Raw genomic sequence first — 25,254 nt, 5'->3', positions numbered from 1 at the left:
ACACATTGCTGATGGAATATAAAATAGTACAGTTGCTGTAAAAGAGTTCTGCAATTTATCAAAAAGTAAAACAGAGTTATCATATGATCTAGTAATTCCACTACCACATATACATTCAACATAATCAAAAATAGGGATTTAAACAGATACTTGTGTGCTAGTGTTCATTGCAGCATTAGTCATATATCCAAAGAGTGTATATAACCCAAGTGTCCATCAACAGATGAATGGGTTAAACAAGTGGCATATTCGTACAATAGAATATTATTCAGCCATAAAAGGGATATAGTACTTATAAATGCTACATCATAAATGAACCTTTAAAACTATAGGCTAAGAGAAAAAAGCCAGACAAAAAGACCATATGTTTATGATTCCATTTATATGAATTAACCAGAATTAGCAAATCCATAGAAAGAGAAAATATATTACTAGTTTCCAGGAACTAGTGGAAGGAGTAAAAGAGAATGACTGTTTAATCAATATGAGGTTTCTTTTAAAGGTGATAAAAGCATTTTAGGACAAGATAGTAGTGACAGTTGCCCAACATTGTGAATTTACTAAACGGCACTGAATTGTATAATTTGAAATGGTTGAAATGATGAATTTCATGTTATCTGTATTTTACAACAACAAACATCACACACACACAAAAAGCCCATCTTCTGTTAGGTACTTCAGGTTTGAATGTGACAGTGAGAACTTTCAGTTCAGTTCAGTCGCTCAGTCGTGTCCAACTCTTTGCGACCCCATGAATCACAGCACGCCAGACCTCCCTGTCCATAACCAACTCCCGGAGTTCACTTCGACTCACGGCCATCGAGTCAGTGATGCCATCCAGCCCTCTCATCCTCTGTCGTCCCCTTCTCCTCCTGCCCCCAATCCCTCCCAGTATCAGTCTTTTCCAATGAGTCAACCCTTCGCAGGAGGTGGCCAAAGTACTGGAGTTTCAGCTTTAGCATCATTCCTTCCAAAGAAATCCCAGGGCTCATCTCTTTCAGAATGGACTGGTTGGATCTCCTTGCAGTCCAAGGGACTCTCAAGAGTCTTCTCCAACACCACAGGTCAAAAGCATCAATTCTTCAGTGCTCAGCTTTCTTCACAGTCCAACATTTACATGCATATACAACCACTGGAAAAACCATAGCCTTGACTAGACCTTTGTTGGCAAAGTAATGTCTCTGCTTTTCAATATGCTATCTAGGTTGGTCATAACTTTCCTTCCAAGGAGTAAGCAGCTTTTAATTTCATGGCTGCAGTCACCATCTGCAGTGATTTTGGAGCCCCCCAAAAATAAAGTCTGACACTGTTTCCCCATCTATTTCCCATGAAGTGATGGGACCGGATGCCATGATCTTCGTTTTCTGAATGTTGAGCTTTAAGCCAACTTTTTCACTCTCCACTTCCACTTTCATCAAGAGGCTCTTTAGTTCCTCTTCACTTTCTGCCATAAGGGTAGTGTCATCTGCATATCTGAAGTTATTGATATTTCTCCCAGCAATCTTGATTCCAGCTTGTGCTTCTTCCAGCCCAGTGTTTCTCATGATGTACCTGCATATAAGTTAAATAAACAGGGTGACAATATACAGCCTTGACGTACTCCTTTTCCTATTTGGAACCAGTCTGTTGTTCCATGTCCAGTTCTAACTGTTACTTCCTGACCTGCATATAGGTTTCTCAAGAGGCAGGTCAGGTTGTCTGGTATTCCCATTTCTTTCAGAATCTCCCACAGTTTATTGTGATCCACACAGTCAAAGGCTTTGGCACAGTCAATAAAGCAGAAATAGATATTTTTCTGGAACTCTCTTGCTTTTTCGATGATCCAGCGGATGTTGGCAATTTGATCTCTGGTTCTTCTGCCTTTTCTAAAACCAGCTTGAACACCTGGAAGTTCACGATTCATGTATTGCTGAAGTCTGGCTTGGAGAATTTTGAGCATTACTTTACTGGCGTGTGAGAGGAGTGCAATTGTGTGGTAGTTTGAGCATTCTTTGTCATTGCCTTTCTTTGGGATTGGAATGAAAACGGACCTTTTCCAGTCCTGTGGCCACTGCTGAGTTTTCCAAATTTGCTAGCATATTGAGTGCAGCACTTTCACAGCATCATCTTTCAGGATTTGAAATAGCTCAACTGGAATTCCATCAATCCACTAGCTTTGTTTATGGTGATGCTTCTTAAGGCCCACTTGACTTCACATTCCAGGATGGCTGCCTCTAGGTGAGTGATCACACCATTGTGATTATAAAACTAGAGTAGACTCATTAAAAAACAGACTTTTGACATTCATCAGTAAAATTTGTGTACTTATTGAGTAAATAATAACCTTTAACTATCTACTGAGACTTAATAAACAAAATCCTTCCCAGCTTCTGTGTTTCTATAGACAAGTCAAAAAGAATTAATACAAAGAAGAATTCTCTTTTGGCTGTCTTTTTACTTTAAAATGTATAAATAGAAAGTTTTTCTAATTTTATTTCAAAGCTACAGTTTAGTGATATTAACATTTAATATTAATATTAACTTAATATTAATCTTAAATTAGTAGTCTTTTCTGAACATTCTTCCAATTCGAAGTTTGAGTCCTGGCTTTGGTTCAAGTGACAAACTGTCAGTATTGGACTCCTTCCTCTTCCTCTAACCTAACTGAATTCCTTGGTCTCCAAACACCCAAAATAGTTAATTTTCTATGAAAAGAAAGAGAGAGAGATTATTTTTATGATTTTATTTATCTATTTACTTACTTGGCTGTGCTTGGTCTTACATCAAGCAAGATCTTTGTTCTTTTTTTTTTTTTTTTAAGATCTTTGTTCTTTAATTGTAGCATGTGGGATCTAGTTCCTTGACCAGAGATCAAACCCAGACCCCCTGCATTGGGAGCATGGAGTCTTAGCCACTGAACCATCGGGAAAGCCCCACTTCATTTATTTTTATTGTAGTAAAATACACATAAAATATACAATTTTAACCATTTTAAGTTACAGATCAGTAACACCAAGTACATTCATATTGCTGGGCAACCATCACCATGTCTCTAACACCATTCATTCAGAGTCAAAGTTCTGGTCCACAAACACTTCCCTGTAGGAGGTTCAGTACTTGAGAAAGAATTTGTAATAAACCAAACCTCCTAGGATGGGTAGCTCCAGAAAAAAAAAAAAAAAGAATCTTACAGAATCCATTCTATCTTGCAAAACTGAAACTATATCCTTTAAATAATGACTGTTCCTTTCTCTCTCCCAGTCACTGGCAATCAGCATTCTACTTTCTATCACTGTGAACGTGACTACTCTAGATAAGTCAGGTAAGTGAAATTCTACAGTACAGTTGACCCCTAAACAACATGGGTTTAAACTGAATGGGTCCACTTATTCTCAGATTTTTTTTTAAATAGTAAATACTACAGTGATATATACTCCAAGGTTGGTTGAATCTGTGGATGCAGAACTGTGGTTATATAGGGCTGGCTACAAGTTACATGTGCAAATTTTCAACTGCATGGGGATGGGTGCCCTAACTCCCTCATTGTTCAAAGGTCAATTGTATTTGTTTTGTTGTGATTGGCTGATTGGCTTATTTGACTCAGTACAAGGTCCTCAAGTTTCATCCATATTGTAGCATGTATCAGAATTTCCCACTTTTTAAAAAAGTAATAATGGTACATTATGTCTGTACACCACATTTTGCTTACCCATTCACCTGTTGATGGACCCTCGGCCTGCATCCACATTTTACCTGTTGTGAATAACGCTACCCTGACGAGAGTACACAAGAGGCACTGCTTTTTGTTAGAGAGAAAAGAGAAAAACTTTTTCCAGAAGTTTTCTTCCCTTCCGGCCTGGCAGATTTTCCCTCACATATTATTGCCTGAAATTCTCTCACATGTTCATGCTTAAACCAAGAGAAATAGGCCACAGTGTTTGCTTTAGAGTCTATATGTTAAGCAATTCACATTTTATGACTTGTAGGGCTTGGGTGGGGGTTATTTGTCTCCTGAAGCTCTTGGCTGTGAGGACTCTGAGTTCCACTATAAAAGAGAATGTGAGTGTAAGTCGGTGAATTACACTCTTGGCTGCCAAGACTAGTGAAGGCTACATATACAAATTCGGGTGAATGGCAGATTCATATAGGATTTCTATTTTTAAACCTTGAGGCTGGTGAATACTACCTCAGGTTCCTGGCTGGTCATCATTTTTTCTTTAAAAAATTTTTTATTATTTATTTTTATTTTTGGCTGTGCTCACTCTTCATTGCTGTACACGGGCTTTCTCTAGTCAGGAGGTACTCTTTGTTGCAGTACGTGGACTATGCCTTGCAGCGGCTTTTCTTGTTGCAGAGCAGGGCCTCTAGGTATGCAGGCTCAGTATTTTCAGTTTGAAGGCTCAGTAGTTGTGGTGCACAGGTTTAGCTGCCTAGCAGCACATGGGATACTCCCAGATCACAGACTGAACCCATGTTGGCAGGGGATTCTCAATCACTGGGTCACTAGGGAAGCCTGACCATCATTTTGTGTTTATTCTCACTTGTGCTTCCTTTCTTATTACCCAGTCTCCCACTACTTTGCTCCATTTGATCTTTCCATTCTTCCTCTGATGCTCTAATTTCCTATTCCCCAATTCTTCTCACTGAATTCTTTAAAAAAATTTTTTTTATTTATCTGGCTGACCTGGATTTTTGTTTCTGCGCACGAGCTTTCTCTCTAGTTGCGGCAAGTGGGGGCTACTCTCTAGTTTCGGTGTGCGGGCTTCTCACCATGGTGACTTCTCCTGCTGTAGAGCACAGGCTCTAGGCGCTGGGCTTCAGTAGATGTAGCTCACAGGCTCAGCTGCCCCTCGGCATGTGGAATCTTCCCAGATCGGGGATTGAATTCACGTCCCCTGTATTGGCAGGTAGACTCCCAATCACTGGACCACTGGGAAAGTCCAACCCATGGAATTCTTCCTTCACTTTCTGGTCTTAATAAATACTGACTCTTCTCTGAAGCTTCTGTCTCCCTGCAATTTTTTTGAATTTATGCTTTTTTTGTCTTTCTGATCTCATTTACTTATAAACACCAAGTCCAGGTATTTGACTCTCTCCTTATTTTTCAATGCTACATCTAAACCAGGAACCCTCTATTTTTATGTAAAACTCCTGTTCCTTTCAAAATTTCATGATATTTACTTATACTGTTCCCCACGTCCCTCATTTCAGTCACCTTTTGGCTTCCTGGTTACTAGCTCAGATCCCCACCCACCTGGTTCATAATCTGATCTATGCCCATGATTTCAACTCTCACCTAAAGCTAATGAGTCCCAAAGCTATGAAAGAAAGTGAAAGTGAAGTCACTCAGTCGTGTCCGACTCTTTGCAACCCGTGGACTGTAGCCCACCAAGCTCCTCCGTCCATGGGATTCTCCAGGCAAGAAGACTGGAGTGGGTTGCCATTTCCTTCTCCAGGGGATCTTCCCGACCCAGGGATCGAACCCAGGTCTCCCACATTGCAGGCAGATGCTTTAACCTCTGTGCCACCAGGGAAGTTCCTGTAGATATATAGCTATATCCCAAAGCTATATAGTCAGCTCAAATCTTTCTCTTAAGCTCAGTAGCTAATTGCCTCCTGGGCACCGCCCTCTGATGGTGCTTAAACATTCTTACTTAACAGGTAGAAAATTGAAAAAACAGAAACCTGGGAGTCTCCCTTGCTTTCTCCCCACCTTATCCCACCCTCCTCTGGGTTCCACTGTCCTAATATATCTGAGCAGTTTTGTTTTTTTTTTTAAATCTTCTCTTATTACTATGAAGGCAATGGCACCCCACTCCAGTACTCTTGCTTGGAAAATCCTATGGACGGAAGAGCCTGGTAGGCTGCAATCCATGGGGTCGCTAAGAGTCGGACACGACTGAGCGACTTCACTTTCACTTTTCACTTTTCACTTTCATGCATTGGAGAAGGAAATGGCAGCCCACTCCAGTGTTCTTGCCTGGAGAATCCCAGGGACGGGGAGCCTGGTGGGCTGCCGTCTATGGGGTCGCACAGAGTCGGACACGACTGAAGTGACTTAGCATAGCATAGCATCAGATCTCCCATTTTCTTAAAATCTGATTTATGAAAACAGTCTCCTAACTGTTCTTTCCATTCCAAGCCATTCTCTATAATCCTGCAACCAGCAGTCAAAAATGCAATCTGTCATTCCCTAAATGGTTTCCTTTATAACCAGTTTAAAGTTCAAGATTGTTACCATAGTATACAAGTGCATGTGTGTGTGCTAAGTTGCTTCAGTTGTGCCTGACTCTTTCTGACCCTATGGTCAGAGTGGGTTGCCATGCCTGTTCCAGGGGAATCTTCCCAACCCAGGGATCAAACCTACATCTCCTGCATGGCAGGAGGATTCTTTACTGCTGAGCCACCAACGAAGCACAGAATATACAAGTCACACTTCCTAAAATTATGTGATTCAAAAAAAGACTTGAGTGCCTAGGCAGACTGCTTTGCCCCAGCAGTACTTATGTATTTGTTGAATGAAAATGAACATCTGGTCTAATTTTGACTCCTATGCAGTTTGCAATTGACTGAATGGGAGTCAGTTTAGAGGAGAGAATATTGCTGAGTGCTGCAGCTGTAAGAATCTCTTTTAAAAACCTAAAGTCTGTTACATAAATTATGTACTCTTTAGACTCTTTCCCACGTTCATTTATACAATTGATCATTGAAACTGCTTTAGAAATATGTGTATCAAATATTTAGCATATTTCAAAGCTTCCTTAATAACATCCCTAATAAGTGGATCTAATTATGTGTTTATTTACTACAAACACCTATGAATAGCAGATAACCTAATTATAGTTTATTATTACCTCTGAAGCATTCCAATGAAAATGTTTTCTCTCACAGAGTTCACATTGCTTTGGTGCATGAGTATAGAAAGCAGCAGATTGTTTTCCATGATAGTAGGTTTTAAATATTTACCTGCCTGTGCTGCATAATTTAGCACTAGGGAGTTGGATAGATGTCATGCCAAGGTTACAGAATATATTTCCCCTCTGTGACTTCTATGTGAAGTTGTAAAAGTGGAAAGTATTCTACTGTTTTACTAACCAATTAAAATTTGTTTTGTACAAGTAAATCCACAGAATACCAATGTTTGTGGTATACACAGTTTTATTTTGTATAATTACCATGTAGTTTAATGAAAGAATCAAAGCATTGTTTCTCACATCCTGTTATTGTATATTAAAAATAAAATTTATTTGCTCTTGTAATCTAAGACTTTATGAAAGTAACAAAAAATCATCCAGAAAGCTTGTTAAATGTATATTATCTGTCCTAAAAAATCAAAACAAAGTTCTGTATTTTAAAATGTGGATCCACCAGCTGTCTAATCAGACAAGAAAACAGTTCTTTTGTTCGCTCACTCTAATAAATGTTACATCTTACTATATTCTTTGTGTGATTGGTTATTTGGTTGCCCTACTGCATAACAGAAAATAAACAGTTGTGCAGTTACCTGTTTTTGTGAGAATAATAATAAAAATAATTCAAACCATTAAACACATAAAAAAATGAAAACGTTTCAAATCTAATTTTGAACTTTTCAACTCTGCATTCTGAAAGATTTTCTTTCCCATGTGGTTTCATAGTCCGCTAGTACAGACTGTTAATTTTTCACTTCTAGCTCTTACTGTAATTCCCTACGCAATTCAGAAGCATGTCTCGTAGCCCTTGTTCCAGCAAAATCTTACAGCATTACACTTCGCAATAATTTAGTATTTCTCTCAACACACCTTATGAAAGAGGATAAAAATTTCCATTTCATAAAAAGCCTTCGCAGACTGTTCTGTTTCAATTCTGGAAAATAAATATGGAAAATGAAAGCACACATTCCTTGATATTTTATAAGCATTTACCTATAGTCCCTTCAGAATACTTTCACAAAAAGAAAAGAAATACTTGTATTTTTTACCAAAGTGGAGCTCGGTAGAAAGGTCTACATTAATCTAAAGGATTTAGTCAGTCTTCAGAAACCGCTTTTGGGGTCTGCGGGTGTTTCGGGGAGAGTGAGAAATAAACGGCACAGTGCATCCTGGATCTTGTAGTTCCCGCGTTCGAGGAGAGGGCGTGGTGTTCACGGCACGCTGGGAGTTGAAGTCTGTTCAACAGGAACTCAAGGCAGGAATGATGTTTTGTCTGTCAGAGACACCGCTTATAGGTGGATACTTTCCCTTGGTTCTGTGCTTGCTATATTGGTGGCTTGGAGCGAAAAAAGGATGGATGAAGTAAATAGATCAGGGGCCTGTCGGTATGGCTATTGCACATTTTAGTTCAGTTCAGTTGCTCAGTCGTGTCCGACTCTTTGCGACCCCTTAGACTGCAGCACGCCAGGCCTCCCTGTCCATCACCAACTCCCTGAGTTTACTCAAACTCATGTCCATTGAGTCGGTGATGCCATCCCACCATCTCATCCTCTGTCGTCCCCTTCTTCTCCCGCCTTCAATCTTTCCCAGCATCAGGGTCTTGCCATTGGTCTGGCTATTGCTGCCGCCAATCAATAGGCTTTAATGCCCCGGAAGTGGCTGACCTACTAGGTTTGAAGGGGGTGGGGTGGGGCGTTTCTCTGACTACGGTGGCCGGGGAGCTCGAGGTGCCTGTGGCTGCGGCGCTGAGGTCGGAGAGTCGGCTTGTATGCGCGCTGCTTTTGGGGCGGCTGCTGCTGGAGCTGGAACATTTCCTGGTTGGTGGCTCCTGCACATCGTTTACACTTCTCCAGTTCTCTTTTTGGTGAGGGAGCGACTTGAGGTTCTTCTGACTCTGCTAGCCTCAGGAGAAGGTTGGGACTTAAGAGTCTCTGGTCCTCTCGAAAGATCGGGTTCCTTGAGGAAGAGGCGGGGGTTGTCTTGCCCTCACTGGAAACCCTGTGGCCAACCTTTTCGGCTCTCTGAGGGTTTTGGCGTCACCCTCATCTCTCCTTTCTGGTACCATTTTTCTGACTCTTTGCCCTTCCTGGGCTCCAGCGCTAACCCTAAGCCTTCCTGTGGGCAGCTGTTTCCCCTCCTCTAGAGGGTTTTCTTAGGTGTTTCAGGCACGATCTCTTTTCTCCTCAATTCTTGCATCTATTTAGCTCCTTCCCTATTTCTCTCTGATAAAAAAAAAAAAAAAAAAGAAGAAGAAAAAAAAAAACCCAAATCAGATCCTCAAGATCTTAATCTTCTCATTCCTCACTCCTTTATCCCTTTTTAGGCCTTTGTTACTGCTTCAGACACTTAATACATTTGCCTGAATATCTTAATGCTTTTCCATCCAGACCTTAACAGTTTACTCACTCTATTTGGTTCCTACTCATCCTCAACCCTTCCACCTCCATCCACATCTCAGGGCTTTTTTAGGTTGGAGGTTCAAATACATCGTTATGATGACTGGTGAATACGAGAGACTGTCAACTATCAGCTAAACGTGACTCTATGGACTTTATACTTAAGATCTCTTTGGCTTACGTTTTCGGTTTGTTTTGATTATTTTCCCACAAGGGTTACTGCTACCCCATGGTTAGAGGAGAATACCTCCTTCCTAGAGCTCCTTGTATCTGAAATACTTAGATGGGATCTTTTTCTCTTTTCCTGCTCAAGACATATGTCCCCAGTGGAATTTTTGCGATGATTTTATGTCAATTAATAGCAGATAGACACAATTAATAGTAGATAGACACAATAGCTCTTTCCTCCTTTGTTGTTTATGATTGGTGATTAGATTGTGAGTCATTGAAAGTACCCAGAGGGATTGGAAAAGCTTTGAAAGGAAAAGTTTGTGTATATACCAATTTACAAAGTAATAAAGTGTCTTCCGTGAACAAGGGAGAGTTTCTAATTAGTTCAGTAATCTAATGCTGTGTTGAATTAATAATCTCACTGTAAAATTCTGGAAACTGTTTAAAGTTAAAAAGTAGCCAATATAAGAAATATTATAGGTTTGTAAAAAGAGTTTAAAACCCATTTTAACTGATCCTCTTTTTTTCCCTGTAAAATTGAATGCAAATATATTGAAGAGTTTATTTGTTGTGATTGTTTATCACATATTTCTATATATTTTGATAGAGCTGGTAAAACTGCTTTATATAATTTATTACTCACTAGTGTTTTGTAGACAGAAACTTTTGTACTTCTTGGCTTTCTGGGGACCATGTAACTTCAGTAACTGCAGCTTTCTTTTATTCTCAGTATTTTACTACTCTAATAATAAAGTTATTGTTCTTCTTTAGGAATCAAATATAATCTCTATGTGTCAGTAAAGTATAAATATTAATACTTGTACACTGTCTACTTGGTGGGGTTATTCCTAATTAATCAGAAATGGTTTCAACCATGCTTAAGATTGAGGGTGAATGTACATATAATATTTCAGAATTAATTCACTCATGAATTCTTTATTGAATAAATGATGAGGTTAGACATTGCTCAAACTTAATATTTTTCCTGAGATTTTATTCATTTAATAGGCATTTATTGAATGCTTCTTACTGTTTAACTGTTGTCACACTATCATCAAAACATTTACTGAGAGCATCTTCTTGTCCTCAGCTCTGTACTAGATGCTTTAAAGCATTATTGTATTGAATCATTATAACAACTCAGTGTGCTATTGAGTATTATTTACATTTAGCAGATGAAGAAACTGAAGTTCAAGGAGTTCAAGTCATTTAGTCCAGTTCCTTTTGACTCTTCCCTCTTATTACAGTTGCAAAGATTTGTTCTATACCCTGGAGTATGTTATTGTTGTTCAGTCGCCAAGTCAACTCTGCGACCACATGGCCTGCAACATGCCAGGCTTCCCCGTCCTTCACTGTCTCCTGGAGTTCACTCAAACTCATGTCCATCGAGTCGGTGATGCCATCCAACCATCTCATCCTCTGGTGTCCTCTTCTCCTTCTGTCTTCAATCTTTCCCAGCCTCAGGGTCTTTTCCAATGAGTCAGTTTTTTGCTTCAGGTGGCCAAAGTAATGGAGCTTTGGCTGTACTTTGCATTTAAGTTAAATAAGCAGGCTGACAGAATACAGCCTTGACATACTCCTTTCCCAATTTTGTTTCATGTCTGATTCTAACTGTTGCTTCTTGACTGCATACTAGAGAGCATTAATTCAGTAGATACTAAGCAGCTATTATGTACCAGATACCCTTCTAGGTGCTGGGAATATAACTGAACAAAAGAGACAAAAATCCCTTCTCTTAGGGAGCTTACACTCTATCAAAATGTATGACGTGTAAACCTTGCCTTCAGGAAACAGAAAATACAACCAATATGGGGGGCTTCCCTTGTGGCTCAAATGGTAAAGAAAATGCAACCAATATGCATTAGATTTCATCTGTTTTAAAATATTAAGGTTGAAAGATTAACTAGGGCATATTTCATGAAGATGAAATATGATTTAGAGCTAAAGTATTGAGTAGGAATTTGGTAGATAGAAATTGGGAGGAAAGTAGTTCCAGTTTGAGGCATAAAATGAGCAAAATTCTAAATTATAGGAAAGAGATTAGTGGAAAGTATAGATAGCTAGACTGGTATCTTCAGTTCTTTGCATATAGGTGCACAGCGTTGACTGAATTTGAAGCAAATATTTAAATGAATGAAGCTAGGGCAAGAACTCAGCAGGCAACGTGGAATTAGATAGGTGTCATGTCATCATTCTGGGATTTAAGGAAAGGAATTGATTTGATAGCTGTTGGTGAAAGAACCAGTAGGCCCTGTTAATTATTGAATACTGGCAGTAGCACAGTAGCCAATGGAAAAGGGAGGTTAGCCTACCAGGTTTGGACTGAGTGAGCCAGATTTACCTGTTTCATCAAATCATGAGGTTTTTTTCCCCCTTGTTTGTTTTATTCCAAGATGTGCCATTATTTTATGAACTGCTATGAAAGAAAAAAATTGCCAACTAAGCATACAGAGATTGTTGACTATAAGATGTATTCCGTTTCGGAGTTAAAGATGTAAAAATAAAAAAAATGAAATCACAATGTGTGATCTAGAAATGATGAAATAAGGTACTCCTTATAATTTTTCATGAACCTTATAACTACTTAATTTTTTTGACTATTTATAAATAAGTTTGTAATCTTTGACGTGCATTCAATCATTTAGCATTTATATATTTATTTACTAGGCAGTTTTCTAGGCCACGGTGATATGGTGATGAGTAAATAGCGTCTCTACCACACAAAATGTATGAGGGAAGGCAGACACAAATATTCCATCAAAAAAGGTAAAGGTGCAATTGTTTGTTAAGTTTTATGAAAAAAGCCTAGATGTTATACAGAAGAAAAACTGTTTTCAGAGAAGATAGTGTAGATGACAAGAGGCCATATAAAGACGATAATACCTTAGACAAAGTGATGGTGAAGGTAAATAAAACTGGAGGGATTTTAGAGATGTTTAGGTGTGGAATTTGGTGATTAATTGGGTATGAGAAATGAGGGAGAGAAAGGTGCCATTGGCCACCACTAGATTTTTTGGCTTGTGTAACTAGATGGATTGTGGTACAATTCATGAAACAGAAAACAGTGTAAGATGACTGGGGTTGGGGGGGACATGCTTTGTTTTCACTGTGGCATCGGTGTTAAAGGTTAATGTCTTAATTATTCTTTTTTTCCTTTAATGTCATTGTTTAAGTATATTTGAGGAATAGTGTACCTGAAATAAGTTTTTTCAGTATTATTTTTCTTGAGTGGGCAGGGAGGAAGTTCTAGATGAAGGCCTTTGGAAAAATATTGGAATTTGTTTTGAATTTTTATGTAACATATTCAACCATATATATGAATAGATAACTGAGTAATAAAGCTATATATCATCTTTATTTTCACTTGGGATTTGGCAATAAATTGAGCATCTGGTTAAATTCTAACTTCAGTTGGTGTATATATAAACATAATTGTGTTTTAGGGAATGCTTTTGGTTTTTTCTGAAATGACTCCTTTAGGTAATTTTTGGTAGATAGTCGATCAATACAGTTGGTTATTTAAAAGTTATATCTCATAGTAAAAAGCTGTAGAGAGTACAGAGCAAAAAGCTTGGGCTTGGAGTCAGGTTGCCTGGATTCAAGGTGTGTTTTGCTATTTTGTAGCAGTATAATCTTGCAGCATTTAGCCTTTGTTAGTTTTTAAATCTATAAAATGAGTATAACAGTAATACCTGGCTTAAAGAGTTGTTGTGAAGATTAAATGAGGTGGGATGTGTGCATAGGTTAACAAAATTCCCAGTACAGAGTTTGTTTTATTATTGTTATGATTATCATTATAGTGATGTTGTGTCTGAGATCATCTGGATTTCTGTACAACATTTTAATTTTAGAGTTCCTTTTAACTTATAGATCTCAATTGGGTAAAAAATTTTGTTTGGTAGTCATATTTGGATTTGGGGAAAATATAAGAAAACTTTTGTTTATTTACAATTACTCATCCTAAATGAGTTAGCACATGTCATCTTTCCCAGAATTCTCACCAGAATCTGCCTGCCAATGCAGGGGACTCAGATTTGATCCCTGAGTTGGGAAGATCCCCTGGAGAAGGAAGTGGCAACCCACTCCAGTATTCTTGCCTGAAGAATCCCATGGACAGAGGAGCCTGGTGGGCTATGGTCCATGGGGTTGCAAAAGAGTTGAACATGACTTAGTGACTAAATAACAACAGCAACAGCTACAATTGGAAATTAATGATGGATTGGCTTGTAATTACTTATTATTTGTTAAAATTATTACTTTTATTTTTAGTCCAACCTTTCTGGACTTTTATTGGCTTTTAGGTCTTATGGATAGGGTGAAGAAGTAGTTAAATGCTATAAAATCTGATCAGCTGCTCAACGTCAGTTTAATTTCCATCCTTCTTTTTTCTCCCAACTTACTTTCTTTTGAAAGTTATAAACCTATAAAAAAAGTCGAAAGAGTAATACAATACCTATATATCCTTCACCTAGATTCACTTGTTGTTAGCATTATGGCTCGTTTGCTTTTTCTCTAGCATGTGTGCACGCACACACACACATACATGCACTTAGTCACTTTAGTCGTATCCAACTCTTTGTCACCCCATGGGCTATAGTCCACCAGGCTTCTCTGTCCATGGGTTTCTCCAGGTAAGAATACTGGAGCGGGTTGCCATTTCTTCCTCCAGGGGATCTTCTCAACCCAGGGATGGAACTCACATCTTTTACGTCTGCCAGCGTTGGCAGGTGAATTCTTTATCACTAGTGCCGCCTGGAAGCACACACATAAATGCACACTTTTCTTTTCTTGTTAAACCATTTGGAAGTAAAGTAGAAACATCATGACACTGTCTTCCTAAATATTTTGTCATGCATCTCCTAAGATCTAGGACATCCTCTTAACATAACTATAATGCTATTAGCATACCCAAATAATTTAATTTTTATTTGATAATATTACGTAATGTACAGGCCATATGAAAAAAATTCAAATTTACCCAAATGTTCCAGTAATTTCCCTTATAACTTTTCAGGAAAAAAATACTAAATTTAAGAGGAGATTATAAATTATACCTAGTTGTCACATCTCTCTGTTTTCTTTTATCTAGAACAATCCTCATCTTTTTCCTCCTGTCTTCCTTCCTTTTTCTTTTTTTGGTCTTTCAAGACTTTGACAGTTTTGAAAAGTCCAGGCCAGTTGTATGTAGAATGTCTCACAAGATGAATTGGATTGTTTCCTCACAGTTTCAGGCTATGTGTTTTTTCCCCCTAAGATTGTTATTATATGATAGTTATTGTAAACTTTTCGTTTGATTACATCAAGAGTAATATAATGATAATTTGTAAGTTATTGGTGATGTTAAGGTTGACCACTTAGGTTAGACAGATTCCTACATTCTAAAGATAATCCTTTCTGTTTTGTATTTAATAATTAATCTCTGGACGTGTTACTTTATCATTGGATATTCTGTTTTCTATTAATTTTTTTCTATAACAGTGGTTTTAGTAACCATAGATGATCCTTTTCTGAATCAACCATGGCACTGGTGGTTTGCAAATAATGGTTTTCCAGTTCTCTCATTCTATCTACATATGTTGGTTGACTATCTCTCAAAAGAAGATATATTCCTTCTCCTTTTCTTTTTAGTTTCACTGTGTACCCAACAATTCCTTTTTAAAAACTTTATCCAGTGTGATGCTCTGTTACCAGTATTCTTTTAAACAATAATGACAAATAGAAGGAACATACCTCAACATAATAAAAGCTATATATGACAAACCCACAGCAAACATTATCCTCAATGGTGAAAAATTGAAAGCATTTCCTCTAAAGTCAGGAACAAAACAAGGGTGCCCACTTTCACCATTACTATTCAACATAGTTTTGGAAGTTTTGGCTACAGCAATCAGAGCAGAAAAAGAAATAAAAGGAATCCAAATTGGAAAAGAAGAAGTAAAACTCTCACTATTTGCAGATGACATGATCCTCTACATAGAAAACCCTAAAGACTCCACCAGAAAATTACTAGAACTAATCAATGATTATAGTAAAGTTGCAGGATATAAAATCAACACACAGAAATCCCTTGCATTCCTATACACTAATAATGAGAAAACAGAAAGAGAAATTAAGGAAACAATTCCATTCACCATTGCAACGAAGAGAATAAAATACTTAGGAATATATCTACCTAAAGAAACTAAAGACCTATATATAGAAAACTATAAAACACTGGTGAAAGAAATCAAAGAGGACACTAATAGATGGAGAAATATACCATGTTCATGGATTGGAAGAATCAATATAGTGAAAATGAGTATACTACCCAAAGCAATTTATAGATTCAATGCAATCCCTATCAAGCTACCAACAGTATTCTTCACAGAGCTAGAACAAATAATTTCACAATTTGTATGGAAATACAAAAAACCTCGAATAGCCAAAGCGATCTTGAGAAAGAAAAATGGAACTGGAGGAATCAACCTACCTGACTAAAGGCTCTACTACAAAGCCACAGTTATCAAGACAGTATGGTACTGGCACAAAGACAGAAATATAGATCAATGGAACAAAATAGAAAGCCCAGAGATAAATCCACGCACATATGGACACCTTATCTTTGACAAAGGAGGCAAGAATATACAGTGGATTAAAGACAATCTCTTTAACAAGTGGTGCTGGGAAATCTGGTCAACCACTTGTAAAAGAATGAAACTAGAACACTTTCTAACACCATATACAAAAATAAACTCAAAATGGATTAAAGATCTCAACATAAGACCAGAAACTATAAAACTCCTAGAGGAGAACATAGGCAAAACACTCTCTGACATACATCACAGCAGGATCCTCTATGACCCACCTCCCAGAATATTGGAAATAAAAGCAAAAATAAACAAATGGGACCTAATTAAACTTAAAAGCTTCTGCACATCAAAGGAAACTATTAGCAAGGTGAAAAGACAGCCTTCAGAATGGGAGAAAATAATAGCAAATGAAGCAACCGACAAACAACTAATCTCAAAAAATATACAAGCAACTCCTACAGCTCAACTCCAGAAAAATAAATGACCCAATCAAAAAATGGGCCAAAGATCTAAATAGACATTTCTCCAAAGAAGACATACAGATGGCTAACAAACACTTGAAAAGATGTTCAACATCACTCTTTATCAGAGAAATGCAAATCAAAACCACTATGAGGTACCATTTCACACCAGTCAGAATGGCTGCGATCCAAAAGTCTACAAATAATAAATGCTGGAGAGGGTGTGGAGAAAAGGGAACCCTCTTACACTGTTGGTGGGAATGCAAATTAGTACAGCCACTATGGAGAACAGTGTGAGATTCCTTAAAAAACTGGAAATAGAACTGCCTTATGATCCAGCAATCCCACTGCTGGGCATACACACTGAGGAAACCAGAAGGGAAAGAGACACGTGTACCCCAATGTTCATCGCAGCACTGTTTATAATAGCCAGGACATGGAAGCAACCTAGATGTCCATCAGCAGATGAATGGATAAGAAAGCTGTGGTACATATACACAATGGAATATTACTCAGCCATTAAAAAGAATACATTTGAATCAGTTCTAATGAGGTGGATGAAACTGGAGACTATTATACAGAGTGAAATAAGCCAGAAGGAAAAACATAAATACAGTATACTAACGCATGTATATGGAATTTAGAAAGATGGTAACGATAACCCTGTGTACGAGACAGCAAAAGAGACACTGATGTATAGAACAGTCTTATGGACTCTGTGGGAGAGGGTGGGAAGATTTGGGAGAATGTCATTGAAACATGTGAAATGTCATGTATGAAACGAGATGCCAGTCCAGGTTCAGTGCACGATGCTGGATGCTTGGGGCTGGTGCGCTGGGAAGGCCCAGGGGGATGGTATGGGGAGGTTGGGAGGGAGGAGGGTTCAGGATGGGGAGCATGTGATTTTTTTTTTTAAAATAAAATTAAAAAAAAAAAAAAAAAAAAAAAACAAAAAAAGAAAGAAAAAAAAAAATGCCTCATAGTATTTGCAAACTGATACCTCTCTTAAATTTATTCTTATTGAAGTATAGTTGATTTACAATGTTATGTTAGCTTCCAGTGTACAGTGAAGTGATTCAGATACATGTATAGATAGATATTCCTAATCTTTTCCACTATGGTTTATTAAAAGATATTGAAATATAGTTCTCTGGGCTATACGTAGGACCTTATTGTTCATTTATTGTATATATAATAGTTTGCATCTGCTAATCCCAAATTTCCAATCCAACCCTCCCTATACCCTTGACAACCACAGGTCTGTTTTCTATCCGTGAGTCTGTTTCTGGGAACTGACCTTCTCTTAACAAAAGAAGAAAGCAAAAAATTAAAAGCATGATGTTGAACAAGAAGAGGAATCAACAAGCAAAACAAAGGGAGACGGGGGCAGCAGCGGCGGCGGCCAGGGAGCGGGGGTGGGGGGGGTGGGTGCCATAAAATACTATGAACGAAAGATTCTGAGGACAAGGGCTTAGGTATAATGTGCAAATAAAATCAGTTATTTGAGCATTATTGCCATGAAATCTACACACATTTTAAGTATATTCAAATATTTTGTAATAAAGTCCTTTTAATTTTGCTATTCAAAAAAAAAAAAAAAAATAATGACATTACTTAGTTTATTTATGGCTGTGTTGGGTCTTCACTGCTGCGCAGGCTTTTCTGGAGCTTGCCAAGTGGGCTTCTCATTGCAGTGGCTTCTCTTGTTGTGGAACATGGCCCTAGGGTGCACAGGTTTCAGTAGTTGTAGCACGTGGGCTCAGTAATTGCAGCCCCTGGGCTCTAGAGTACAGGCTCAGTAGTTGTGGTGCACAGGCCTAGTTACTCGCAGCATGTTGAATCTTCCTGGATCAGGGACTGAACCCATGTCTCCTGCATTGGCAGGTGGTTTCTTACCACTGAGCCACCACGGAAGCCCGTGTTAGCATTATTCTCTTTTGATGATTGAGTTATCTCAAATTTGATTAGTCCCTTCAAAGTAGTTCCTATGACCTTTGTATATGTCCATATTGGTATTTGGGCACCTTCTTCCTTTTTTGTACAATAAATGTTGCAGGCTTACCTTATCTATTCTCTGCTTGAGGCTTGGAATCAACACTTTGACCACCCTTTTTTACCGCCAGCACCCTTGTTCATTTTAGTGGAAAATGGTACTTAGAAACCAAAATTGGGCATTGAAAAAACTCATTACTACTGGAGTATCGTTGCTTTTGGGCCCTTTAAATGGACACACACACACACACATTTTAAAAGAAATCATGATTTTATAGGATACCTTCAAGTTCAAAACCACAGAGTTCAACTTTACCTTCCCTCAGTTTATATTTGTGTCTCCCTTTTCCTACAGGGAGAATTCTGATTCTCAGCCATATTAATATATTTACTCATTTATATTTACTCTGTCTTACACACAAATATGCCTGGAGGAGGGCATGGCAACCCTCTCCAGTATTCTTGCCCTGGAGAATTCCATTGACAGAGGACTCAGGCAGGCTACAGTCCATGGGGTCGCAAAGTCAGACATGACTGAGAGACTAAGCACGCACGCACGAGTACACACACACACACACACACACACACACACACACACACACACGCTAGTTTTGGAATTACTATACTGATACTCCCTCCTACAACAGATTTACCAAGTAAAGATTTCTTTGCCAGTTTATGTCCTTGGAATATATCCCTCTAAAGATGTATAGTCAAAGTAGATGTTCAGAGTTATTTGAATTATTTTTTCTGTGATTATATTATCAATTTAAAATATAGTTAAGTTCCTACTAAACTACTTTTTAATAGATTTCCTGTAAAATTGGTTATCTGTAAAACTACTAAAGTAGACATAATAATTTAAAATGATATCATAATATATAGTAATAGGAAACTCTAGAATAGAGAATATGCAGTTTTTATCTTTATAAGGCTTTAAACTCATACTTTATTTTCAAACTGGTGTTATTTATTATTTAAAATTAAAAGTGTTGAGAAAAATGACATCAAACAATCCCAGTTGTAAGCCAGAACAATTGTGTTTGTGAACATTTTAAACAATGCTCTTCTTTTGACTGATAATACAATTCAAGCATTAATCTTTAACAATAGATATAATTGTTCAGGGTGCTTTAACTCACTCCTAAAAACTATGGCTAGTGTTTTCCTGTATTTACACCCAGAATAGAAAGATATTATATAAGTCCTTGTTCTTCATATTTAAAGAATGCCTTTTCATGTGTGAATATTCTCACTGGAAAGGGAAAAAATATTTCTCTTAATAATTGAGCATTTTATATTTCTAATGTGAGACATAATAGCCATATTCAGTCTTGCATTCTGATTAGTTATAAACATCTTGCTGATTAAAATGCCGGGTTAATGGGGACAGGAACTGGGTTTTGTGCTTATTGTATTTCCTATACACTAGAAGTGAGCACTGCAATACTGGATGAATGAATAAATATGATGCTTTGTGTTTATGTGATATGTAATTTCTAGTTTGAATAATATGGTTGCACCTTTTCCTTGACAAAAGTATCTAATGGAATGGGACTTAGAGGAGATCTTATCCAAATTTGTTTGTTACAAATCTCAAAATCACTGTGTCTCACACTGAATCCCCCATCTTTCTTTAGCTTTTTATCCCCGAGTTCCCCTTTTCTGTTAATAGTATCATTATCCTCTTAGACATCAGACCTGAAATCTTAGTCACTTTAGTCTCTCTCCTGTATGTGGGCATATAAATATTCATATACGATGTTGCTCATTCTGCCATCTCAGTTTCTTGCTTGTATCTCCTTATTCCTTATCCCCTTACCAGCACCCTGATTGAGGCACTCGTTACCACTCATATAACAATCCTCTGACTAACTGAAGGAATTAAGAATATTGAAAGTGAAAAGAGATGATGGGGTGGGGTGAGGAACAAGAAGTATGTCTTTTTTTTCTCTAAGATTTATTTTTGGCTGCACTGGGTGTTCGTTGCTGCTCAAGGGCATTCTCTAGCTGTGGAGAGCTGGGGCTGCTCTCTAGCTGTGTTTCACCGGCCTCTCATTTGGTGGCTTGTCTCGTTGCGCAGCAGAGGATCCAGGTGCCCAGGTTTCAGTAGTTGTGGCATGCGGGCTCTAGAACGCATGCTCAGCAGTTGTGGTGCAGGGCTTAGTTGCCTCCCAGCATGTGGGATCTCCCCAGAGCAGGGCTCAAACCCATGTCCTCTGCATTGGCAGGCTGATTCTTAACCACTCGACCATGAGGGGAGCCCAGGAAGTTTGTCTTAAACTTTCTGATGGGCTGTCAAATGGAAGAGGGATTGATTTCAGAAAACACAACTAGGAACTGTTCATGGAAATTATCAGGACAGAGACTTTTGGTTTTATATGTCATTCAAACAAGTGTAGGTGTTTAGAATTGTTAGTGGAAATTATCAGGACAGAGACTTTTGGTTTTATATGTTATTCAAACAAGTGTAGGTGTTTAGAATTGTTGTTGTTGTTCAGTCACTAAGTTGTCTCGACTCCTTGTGACTCCATGAACTCCAGCACGCCAGGCTTCCCTGTCCTTCATTATCTTCTGGAGTTGACTAAACTCATGTCCATTGAGTCAGTAATGCCATCCAACCATCTCATCCTCTGTTGTCCCTTCTCCTCCTGTTCTCAATCATTCCCAGCATCAGGGTTTTTTCCAGTGAATTGGCTCTTGGCTTCAGGTGGCCAAAGTATTGGAGCATCAGCTTGAGTATCAGCCATTCCAGTGAATGTTCAGGATTGATTTCCTTTAGGATTGATTTGTTTAATCTCCTTGCTGTCCAAGGAACTCATTATGTTAGTAGAGAATAGAGAATAGTTTAAAATATTATCAAACTTTTAAACTTATAGCTGTATATTCAGCTCAGTACAAAGCTCATTATATACTGAGTCCCCTGTCTTAGGAGTGTTCACTCAGAGACTGGTTGAATGCACTTGGCAAGGTTGTTCTAAAGGAAATTGTGCTGCTGTATGAGTGGATGAACCTGATTAGTGATTAATAAGTCCAAACCAGAGAGCAGATCAGATTCCTGGGAGAAGAGTGATTATTTTTTTTAACTTACACATTTTCTTTCACTGCTGCTGCTGCTGCTGCTAAGTCGCTTCAGTCATGTCCGACTCTGTGCGACCCCAGAGACGGCAGCCCACCAGGCTCCCCCGTCCCTGGGATTCTCCAGGCAAGAACACTGGAGTGGCTTGCCATTTCCTTCTCCAATGCATGAAAGTGAAAAGTGAAAGTGAAGTCGCTCTTTTGTGTCCGACTCTTAGCGACCCCATGGACTGCAGCCTACCAGGCTCCTCCGTCCATGGGATTTTCCAGGCAAGAGTACTGGATTGGGGGGTGCCATTGCCTTCTCCGACTGCTCCCACCCAAAAAGTGGAAGATAGAATTAGGAGAAGCTACTGGTAGATTGGAGTAGCTTTCTCAACTCACATCCATTGAGTCGGTGATGCCATCCAACCATTTCATCCTCTGTCATCCTCTTCTCCTCCTGCCTTCAATCCTCCCCAGCATCAGGTTCTTTTCTAAGGAGTTGGCTCTCCTGTATTCCAGGAAGATTTTTTACTGACTGAGCTGTGAGGGAAGCCCCTGTGCTTCACTGTCTCCCAAGAGTTTGCTTAAATTCATGGCCATCAAGTCAGTGATGCTACCTAACCATCTGATCCTCTGCCACCCCCTTCTTTTGCCTTCAGTCTTTTCTAGCATCAGGGTCTTTTCCAATAAGTTGGTGCTTGGCATCAGGTGGTCAAAGTATTGGAGTTTCAGCTTCAGCATCAGTCCTTCCAATGAATATTCAGGATTAATTTCCTTTAGGATTGGTTTGATCTCCTTGCAGTTCAAGGGACTCTCAAGAGTCTTCTCTAACACCACAGTTAGAAAGCATCAATTCTTCAGCCCTCAACCTTCTTTATTGTCCAGCTCTCACATCCATACGTGATTACCAGGGAAACCGTAGCTTTGACTAGACGGACTTTTGTTGGCAAAGTAATGTCTGTGCTTTTGAATATGCTGTCTAGGTTTGTCATGGCATTTCTTCCAATGAGCAAGCGTCTTTTAATTTCATGGTTGCAGTCATCATCTGTAGTGATTTTGGAGCCCAAGAAAATAAAGTCTGTCACTGTTTCCACTTTATCCCTATCTATTTGCCATGAAGTGATGGGATGGGATGCCATGATCTTATTTTTTTGAATGTTGGGTTTTAAGTCAGCTTTTTCATTCTCTTTCACTTTCATCAAGAGGCTCTTTAGTTCCTCCTCACTTTCTGTCATAAAGGTGGTGTCATCTGCATATCTGAGGTTATTGATATTTCTCTTAGCAGTCTTGATTCCAGCTTGTGCTTCCATCCAGCCTGGCATTTCACATAATGTACTCTGCATGTAATTTAAGTAAGCAGCATGACAATATACAGCATTGACGTGCTCCTTTCCTAATTTTGAACCAGTCTGTTCCACGTCTGGTTCCAACTGTTGCCTCTTGAGTTGCATACAGGTTTCTTAGGAGGTAAGATGGTCTGGTATTCACATCTCTTGAAGAGTTTTCCACAGTTTGTTGTGATCTACACAGTCTTTAGTGAAGTCAATGATGTAGAAGTAGGTGTTTTTCTGGAATTCTCTTGCTTTTTCTCTCACCCACTGGATGTTGGCAATTTGATCTCTGGCTCCTCTGCCTTTTCTAAATCCAGCTTATACATCTGGAAGTTCTCGGTTCATATATTGTTGAAGCTTAGCTTGGAGGATTTTGAGCATTACTTGGTGACTCATGTGAAATGAGTGCAATTGTGCACTAGTTTGAACATTCTTTGGCATTGCCCTTCTTTGGGATGGGCTTCCCTTGTGGCTCAGCTGGTAAATAATTGCCTGTAATATAGGAGACCTGGGTTTGATCCCTGGGTTGGGAAGATCCCCAACTTGGGGAGAAGTTGGGGATCCCCAACCTTGGGAGAAGGTAAAGGCTACTCACTCCAGTATTCTGGTTTTGAAAATTGTATAGTCCATGGGGTCACAAAGAGTTGGACACAACTGAGTGACTTGCACTTTTACTTTCTTTGGGATTGGAATGGAAATGGACCTTTTGCTGTCCTGTGGCCACTGCTGAGTTTTCCAAATTTGCTAGTGTATTGAGTGTAGCACTTTCACAGCATCATCTTTTAGGATCTGAAATAGCTCAACTGGAATTCCATCACCTCCCCTAGCTTTTGTTCGTAGTGATGCTTCCTAAGGCCCACTTGACTTTGCATTCTAGGATGTCTTGCTCTAGGTGAGTGATCACACCATCCTGGTTATCTGGGTCATGAAGATCTTTTTTGTACAGTTCTTCTGTGTATTCTTGCCACTTCTTCTTAATATCTTCTGCTTCTGTTAGGTCCCTACCATTTCTGTCCTTTATTGTACCCATCTTTGCATGAAATATTCCCTTGGTATCTCTAGTTTCCTTAAAGAGATCTCTAGTCTTTCCCATTCTATTGTTTTCCTCTATTTCTCTGCATTGATCACTTAGGAAGGCTTTCTTATCTCTCCTTGCTATTCTTTGTAACTCTGCATTCAGATGTATATAACTTTCCTTTTTTTCCCTTGCCTTTTGCTTCTCTTCTTTTCTCAGCTATTTGTGAGGCCTCCTCAGACAACCATTTTGCCTTTTTGCATTTCTTTTTCTTGAGGATAGTTTTGATCACCACCTCCTGTACAATATTACGAACCTCCGTCCATAGTTCTTCAGGCACTCTATCAGATCTAATCCCTTAAATCTATTTGTCACTTCCACTGTTTAATTGTAGGAGATTTGAGTCTCACCTGAATGGCCTAGTGGTTTTCCCTACTTTCTAGAATTTAAGTCTGAATTTTGCAATACAACTCATATGTGAGGGTAAATGTCTATTTAGTACCAAGTTTTTTTTTTTTCAAAATTTAAGAGAACACATAAATAGTACATTTTATTTATATCATCATTACACAGTAGCTGTGCATTGATTTAGTGTCTTTAAATGGAGGATGCAATCCTGAAGAATTCTAAGAATGTTTGCAAGATGTATACTTGAGGGAAAACTACCAAATCAGCTTCTGGATATGCATGCATGCTCAGTCACTAAGTCTCTTTGCAGGCCCATGGACTGTTGCCCATCAGGCTCCTCTGTCCATGGAATTTTCCAAGCAAGAATACTGGAGTGGGTTGCCACTTCCTCCTCCAGAGGATCTCCCCAACCCAGGGATCAAACCCACGTCTAATGTGTCTCCTAGGTTGGCAGGCGGATTGTTTACCACTGAGCCACCCGGGAAGCCGCTGAATATACATATCCTGCCCTTACTATGTTTCTTGTTCCTTTTCTCAATCTTTTTATCTCGTATTGCCATTTACATTGCTTAACCCTTAGCTCCGAAAGAGGACAATCCAAGTAAATATTGCTTGTACTCTCCCTTTCTTCATATTTGCTACTTAAAACCTTTCTAGGTTTAAAAGCTGAACATTTTTAGGCTGGTTTTAGTTCCGTGCATGAAGATAGAAGACTGGCAAGTATAGGAAAAGAGGGAGTAGAAGTGAGTGTAACAGTTGATGTTTCTGTAAACAAAGAACTGAGATGGAGATAAGAAATAACAACAGAGATGCAGGCCAACATATTGAGAGACATTCAAGGTCAAACAAGGGATTGATATTTGTTACTAAAAAAGGAAGCAGGTAGAAAAGGTTGCTGCTGCTGCTGCTAAGTTGCTTCGGTCGTGTCCGACTCTGTGCGGCCCCATAGACAGAAGCC

The 25,254-nt window shown here is 38.8% G+C and overlaps 1 protein-coding gene across 2 annotated transcripts in view; it reads left to right on the top strand.

Moving 5' to 3' along the window:
- Positions 1-8,589: 8,589 nt before the first annotated feature.
- ATG4C (autophagy related 4C cysteine peptidase) overlaps positions 8,590-25,254 on the top strand; it is a 97,923-nt gene continuing 81,258 nt past the window's right edge. Inside the window, exon 1 of one of the 2 annotated variants that reach the window (XM_070367915.1) lies at positions 8,590-8,707. The gene's annotated coding sequence lies outside the window, so the exon portion shown is untranslated. Of the gene's footprint in view, positions 8,755-25,254 lie in introns of both variants that reach the window. The other variant, XM_005899847.2, reaches the window with a different exon arrangement.

The sequence above is a fragment of the Bos mutus genome, chromosome 3 (assembly GCF_027580195.1).
Source record: "Bos mutus isolate GX-2022 chromosome 3, NWIPB_WYAK_1.1, whole genome shotgun sequence".
Classification (NCBI taxonomy): Eukaryota; Metazoa; Chordata; class Mammalia; order Artiodactyla; family Bovidae; genus Bos; species Bos mutus.
This window is presented reverse-complemented; position numbering and strand designations above follow the sequence as displayed.